The sequence below is a fragment of the Quercus robur genome, chromosome 9 (genome assembly GCF_932294415.1).
Source record: "Quercus robur chromosome 9, dhQueRobu3.1, whole genome shotgun sequence".
NCBI lineage: Eukaryota > Viridiplantae > Streptophyta > Magnoliopsida > Fagales > Fagaceae > Quercus > Quercus robur.
Window position 1 is genome coordinate 30,862,852 of NC_065542.1, and position 7,234 is coordinate 30,870,085.

At 32.0% G+C, this 7,234-nt stretch overlaps 1 long non-coding RNA gene across 3 annotated transcripts; it reads left to right on the plus strand.

The window, feature by feature from the left end:
• Positions 1 to 3,388: 3,388 nt before the first annotated feature.
• Positions 3,389 to 6,600, plus strand: LOC126700545 (uncharacterized). Of its 3 annotated transcripts, none has more exons than XR_007647222.1 (5): positions 3,389 to 3,693; positions 3,812 to 3,886; positions 4,633 to 4,721; positions 5,071 to 6,187; positions 6,507 to 6,600. It is a non-coding gene; the product is annotated as an uncharacterized LOC126700545 (long non-coding RNA). The 3 variants fall into 3 exon arrangements; XR_007647223.1 differs by lacking the exon at positions 3,812 to 3,886 and having other exon boundaries at positions 5,071 to 5,107; positions 5,297 to 6,187; XR_007647221.1 differs by lacking the exon at positions 3,812 to 3,886.
• Positions 6,601 to 7,234: the final 634 nt, after the last annotated feature.

Consider the following 7,234-nt stretch of genomic DNA (forward strand, 5'->3'; position numbering starts at 1 on the left):
TAATGTTTAGTATTTTATTTTTGTGTTTTAGTTCAATTACTATGAGTAGCTAAATTTATAATTAGGGTTGAGGATGAAACCTTGTTAAGGATTATTAGTAATATTTATGTGATTTGATTTTTCCCACAATAGTTGTTCTTTAATGATTTAAATTGTTCTTGCTTCATATCAATTGACTAAGATGGAATTCTAGATATGAGTTCAATCATGTTTTTCTCATGATTTAGGATTTATCTTAATTAATTGAATGCTTGGTTTATTAATTCTTGACTATAAAATTGGATATTGTTTGTGATTTGTTTGTCAATGGATATAATTTATGATTTGATTTTTAGAATTGGATATATCTTGTGATTTGTTTGGCTACAGATACAATTTATGATTTGGTTTTATACTTAAGAAGCAAAGAAGAACATGCTTTTGATTTTTAAACATAAGTTTTAATGATGATATTTTCCGTGATAGCAAGATTGATTTCTAGATTATCATGTAGTGAGTTGGGAAAAATTAATGGTCATAAATATATGCTAATATGACTTACAAGGCGGATTCCAAAACCTTAATTCCTTTTTCTTGATTGTTTACATCTTTTTATTACTTTATATCTTTTGCTTAGTTTAACTATTTGCTTAATTTTATTATTTGTTTAGTATATTTAATCGCAAAAAAAAAAAAAAAAAAAAAAAAAAAAAAAAAAAAAAAAACCAATTTTTATTAAACTAGATTAGGATTAATTTGGTTAAAGTTTAATTAATTTTCCTACGTTCATACAAGTCCCTGTGGGTACGACCTCATTCTTGTCCAACTATACTTCGGTACGGTTCTTACACTTGCGAGTATTTTAAAGTTTCACAACAATATTTATGAAATCCAATTTCATAAATATATACTTTAGAAACTTTTTACTAAATTAGTTAGGCCTAAGATTCTGAATAATCAAACTCATTAAACTTATCTCAAGGGAATATTTTATATCTCTGTTAAGAGATTATGAATTCTATCTTGAGAATATATGTTCCTTCAACACTAAATATGGCTGCCCAACATACTAAGGTTTTGATCGTGACTTTAGATCTCACTCCTAATATGTCAAAGCAACCAACACTTCATAATCAGGTTCATTATTTTCTCAGGATTAAGAGTTGATGTAAATAGAAGTCGTGAGATTTATAATTCATTTGACAGCCATTAGTAGTATAATAAATCTTATAGCGGTCCAGTTCAATATGTCTTAACACTTAAAACATATCAACATATCAACTAGAAGTCTCCACTTCCACGATCAAGACAAATCATCTTAGTTGATATGTTATAGTCTTCGTAGATGAAACGCCCAATTTCATCACCGACTATGAACTAAAATTCTAAGTTTACAAAGAACTTGTGATTTATATCTTTTGTGACTAAATCACATAAATCGCATACTATGCATCTCATGGACTATATGATAATGTCCAAATATTCGTATTATCATTATTTTAGATAATAATTAAAACAACTTTATTAGTCACAACATAATGTCATATATAATGTCATACATAGCATCATACAATAGGATTTAAAGAGCACATATCCTAACAGAAATCGAGTTCAATGGGCTCGATTTAGCACTCCAAAATCGAGTCTTTTGCACTTGAGATGTTAGTTTGCTAAATAGTTTTGAAAATGTGTTAACTAATGAAATTATTTGCAAATTTGTGTTATTTTGAAAAAAAAAATCCATTTTCCAGTATCACTTAGTTTAATGAATATCCCTTTTCTACCCAAAAAAAAAAAAAAAAAAAAAAAAAGAAAAAGAAAAGAAAAGAAAAGAAAATGAAAACAACAAAGAGATTCATATTTTATTTTGTGATAAATTAAAATTAAAAATATTGTTTTATTTTCTTAAGATTAGAGAAGAAAAATGAAAGAAAACAAATGATAAAAGAAAATGATTATATATCTCCTTCAATGTACAATCTCCTTTTATAATAATAAAGTCTTAATTCTCCGGATAGTAAAAATCATAAAAATATAAAATCAATTATACAAAAGAATAATTATCCGAGGAGATCACGTGATTGGTTCCTTTTATAGGTTCCAATAGTAATGATGGTTGACAGACTACATTTGGTATATTGGGAGTGGTTGCATGCATGAAAGATATTGTGTGATTGCTTCCTTAGAATGACCCAATATTAAAGATGGTTGATTAGAGTTAGATATTGTAATATTGGGATTGACTTGATTCGGTATCTTATCTTAATTTCCACTAATACACCCTCGCAAGATTGTCAGCCAGAATTAAGCACTAGTAAGGTCCTTGTCGAACACATAAGCAATTTGATCCAAAGTGTGAATGTAGAACACCCAAAGCTTGTTATGCACAACCTTCTCACGAACATAGTGATAATATCATAATAAACTTTGAGATGTTTCATACAAGCATTAAAAATGTGGATTGGAGGATTTGGAGCAGAGGAAAATTGAGCTATAATATTATCACACCATATTAGTGGAGGTTGAAAAAGATGGAGAGTTCAGAAAAGTTGACAGAACCAAGAGAGGTCAGTGGTAGTTTGAGCCAATTAACGGTAGTTCGTTTTGGTGCTAAAGCAAGAAATGATGGCCTATCTCTTGGCGCTTGACAAGATAGATGAGAACTCAAAATATATGCAATAACCACGAGTGGAACAGTGATAAATAGGCCTCAAGGCTAAGAGGACTTGGTTTAAAAAGAAGTCTCGTATCGAGATTCTAGAGTGCCTTTGAGACGCAGACTAATGAGATGTCCTTGGTTGATGCATGAATTGGCACACCTAGTTGAAGGCAAATGGAAGGTCAAGATGGGTGAGAGTAAGGTTTGGAAAGCACCAAAATGCTATGGTAGGAGATGGCAGTAGGAACATAGGGAAGAGTATGGTTTGGTAGAGTCCATGCATGTAAGCATACATTAGCAAAATTAGTGGCATACATAGTTTGTGTGAGATGGAGATTGTCGCCAAGTTAAGAGGTTTCATCAATAACCAAGGAAATAGTGTAGGAACTTGAGCTCTTTTATAGCAAAGTGGGAACCCAACTACCCAAGTACCGAACTATTTTTTTTTTTTTTTTTGGCTGAAAGTACCGAACTATTGAATGAGAGTAAATAGACTACAAAATACTTCACTTGTTTCGACCCACTAATTTCGAGGGTCCAATCAAACACTGAAAATAGGTCTAAGTGAACAAGAATGACAGCTTTATTTCAAGAGATATTAAGGGCTGTTTGGTGAATGAGTTCAAACTCATATTTTCACATTTTAAATAATATTACACATATTTTTACATATTTTTTCACTCATATTAGTATTTCAAAAAACTTCAATTAACAATTCTTAAACTACTCTACCAAATTCCCCTAAAACCCTTGAAATAAGCCAATACAACCGTTTAAAAAAAGGCGGAACAGTTTTAGCAGCATTCCCGCGAGAGTTTTGGCTCCAAATATTACATTTTTTAGCACCATTTTAATGTAACCCTCAAAATAAAGATATCCTAAAATTTTCAACCCACAAAATAAAGCCCATAATTTGAAAAATAATGTGCGGCGGTCGATGACTTAGCTCCAAAGTCGATCTGAAGTGCGGTGGTTGGGGATATCATCTACGATGACGAGCTGAGGGGCACGGTGGTCGGCAATGTCATCTCCTCCACTTCTTCGTTTGATTACAGGTCTCTCTCTATTTAACTCTCTGTTTGTTTCCCGAGAAAAAAAAAAAAAGTGAAGTTGTCCCAATCTCTCTTCCACTTCTTTGTTCGACTACAAAGTATTCATCCAATTTTGGGTTAGTCCTGGTGTTTTAGGGGCTTAGAGAGAGAGGGAGAGAGAGTCACGCCAAACCGGCTTTGATTCAAAAAGCAGAAGGTGTGGATTTCGTTATTTCTCATTTTCTTCATTTTGCTCAGCATTTCCTGGTTTATTTGTGTTTTTAGGTTTGACCTGAAGCTTTAGTCTGATTCAATTTTGTAGATAAAATCTTTTTATTTTATTTTATTTTTTTATTGTAAGTTTGAATTTTTTTAATAAAATTGATGCACTGGAATTGAATGAGAATGAAATAGTTTTCATTTGACAATGGTGGCAATTAAAAATATATTAATTATATTAATTTTTACTTGGGGCATAGAATGTGGGGAGGACTTAAATAGAATCTGTTAAGCTCAATTATCTTAAAGGTTTGGCCGTTTTTAGAGTTTGCCTTACTGCACAATTTCTTGAACAGAGAGAACTATAGCAATGTTATACAAATGTTATGGAGGACCTTGTTAGTTCAATATGGTTAAATTTACATGGAAAGAAGTGCGCCACTTTGGAAAGGGTGTGATCTAAATCATGAATTGCTGGGCGTTGTTTTCAATTGGTGTCACGGATTTGTGAAGACCTATGTTGGTATCAATTTTAGATTGTTTGAGTGATGAAACGGCAAAACCATTGCTCAGTGCTTTGTTGGTAACGTGTTATGGTACTAAGGTTTCAAATTTCACTAGAAATTAAAAAAATACAAGATCCATTTTCTATCTATTGTATTATATAATGTCCAAGTCAGGTTTTTCACTCTATCAAATTTCACTAGTGATAGCAACTAGTTTATATGTGTGGCTGATTTTTAGGATTTATGCTGGCTGGATCAATACTCATGGTTGGTGGCATAATTGCTGGTGCTGTTGTTGGAGGCATGATGGATGCTTTGATTGATTTGGTATGTCATTACGTACCAAGCACAAATATACATTACACAAGTTTACTTTATCCTAGTTTTAAAATTTTTTTTCCACAACATTGTCTGATGAGATTATTTTGGCAAGAGTTACTCTATAGTTCTGCCTTTTGTTGCTACCATCATACGTTGTATGTTTGATTTCTTGAATATTGACTAATAATATGCAATAGGTAACAATCTAGTGGAAGTTGCCCTCACCTTATACTTAAGCTTGTTCTCAAAGCACTAAATAATGGTATCCAGTTGTATACTTGGTTCATTGACGCTTTTTTTTTGTTAACCATGTTTTGGATAGAAAATTTACTACTAACCCAGCTATTCATGGCAGCCTCCTTGGATCACCTTTCTGGGAGCATGAGAAGGAGGTATTTATCCCTGAAACTTCTCCTGGTGCAAAGCCTTGCGTTTACTATACATATATGTGTTTTTTGTCTTCTTATTTAATATGTTTGACATTGTAAGTTTCTTCTTAACTTTATGTTCTACTATCCATATATGTGCTGCTAGACAGTATTTCTATAATATATTTTTTTCATGATTTTCCTCTCATCCAGGATATTAATCTTCTTTGGCAACCACTACTTAGTTACATGACACAAAAATATAAAGCAAGATGGTCCATTTTTATTTTGTGCTAAAATTTGTGATGGACTCGCTCTTGATGCGGCTACAAAAATACCCTTGCCTTGTTTCCAAGATTTTCAGTTACACTGGCAAAGAAGTATTTTAAAGTTTGTTGAAGTTACCCACTATTCTCTCTTTTTGGCACCTTCTCTCTTCACTTGTTCATATATCATAGCTTTATATTCCTTGTTGTTTATAATCTTGTCTTCTAGTTGTTGTAGAGATAGAAACTTAGTTGAAAGAATTGCAGATGCTACTGCAGTGAAATCATGGCGATGGTGCTGATCAAAGATCTTTTGGTTGTTTCTGTCATCTTCAAAAGAAAGAAGCCTCTACATTCCATTATATATGAATATAAAATTTGTATAATATAATCTTCATATATCTAATCCAGCCTTGTAAATGTTTGACTCAGTATTCAGTTTGATTAAATCATACTTCTGCTTTTCTTTGATATACACCAATGTTGATTTTTTTTACATGTAAGGATGTTTCCTAATTTTTCCAGCAAGTGGTTATGTAATTAATTTGCATTGATTGAATATTTTTATAGTTTAAGATTTGTGTCTTTGTTGAGGTACTTGTAATTGAGGTACAGATCTCTCTGTTTCTTCCACCCACCTTCAAATCTACCTTTTTGTTTTTGTTTGTTTACTTTCACATCTTCCACTAGATTTTTCTCAACAGAATTCTTGAGAAACTTTTGGGTCTTTAATTGCTTATAATAGTCTTTCTTTATGAGAAAAAATCTGGTCATATCTTTGATGGATTTTGACTAAGTTATTGAGCTCTGCTTTGATTGGTCTTAGCTTCCTTTCCAGGTTTGTTTTCTCACACTTTCTTACTTTTTTTCTTTGGGTATATCTAGATGCACAAGTCAAGTATTGTTTTTTGGAATTTTGCTAGAGTGAGATAGGAGTACTTTTTTTTTTTTTTTTTTTTTTTTTTTTTTTTTTTTGGAATTAGTAAATTTATGTTTATCTAGCAAAAGTTGGGTTAAATAGAAAATAATTAAGCTATGCGATTCTCTTGGTGCTCGATATCCTAGCTCTATAATGAAGGTTATGACTCTTATGCTAACAATGATTAATTGTGCTAACTTATGTTTATGCATCCTATGGATAGATGAATGCATCCTAGGCAGTTGACATTCAGTACTACTTGAACTACCTTGGGAAAATGGTGACTCTCTTGGTGGAACTGGATGGAGCATGAGTGAGTTCAGTTGGGATGTCAAATATGCTGAGGTTCAGACACTTGTGGTCGAGATAATAATTCATGAACTGAACTATACTACTTAATTTGCTTTTTTAGAAATATTATTACATGTCAACATGGAGTGCATTTTATGACAATTTGTCAGTCAAACACCTCAACCATGTAACAAGTGCATTACCACATGAATAGGCTGTGGTTAGTTTGGTTGTTTTTGCCATCATTAATCTGAGTTTATTTTTATACCACGATGATTTGTTCAATTTCATAATCTGTATTCCATTTTGAGTTTTGGAAAACACTACTCTTAAGAGTTGAAAATTCCATCAATATGTGAATCTGAAAACTATCTACATCAGTTATTTGAAGCCAAGATGTTGTATGTGTTCACTAGTAACTTTAGTTTATTCATTATTCACAAGCCACCACTTCTATTTCTCTAATGCCCCCTTCATGAATGTAAGATTTTTAAAGGGCTTTACATCTTTACATGTGTAACCAACTACATGATTTGTGTTATACATAGTATCAAGTGGATGATTACTCTCCATGTTGTAGGGGTATATCTTTGGTTGCAGATTACTGACAAGATGAGGGCCCCCCCAAGATTTTGAAAAATCACATACTAGCATGTATATTACACAAAAGTTCAT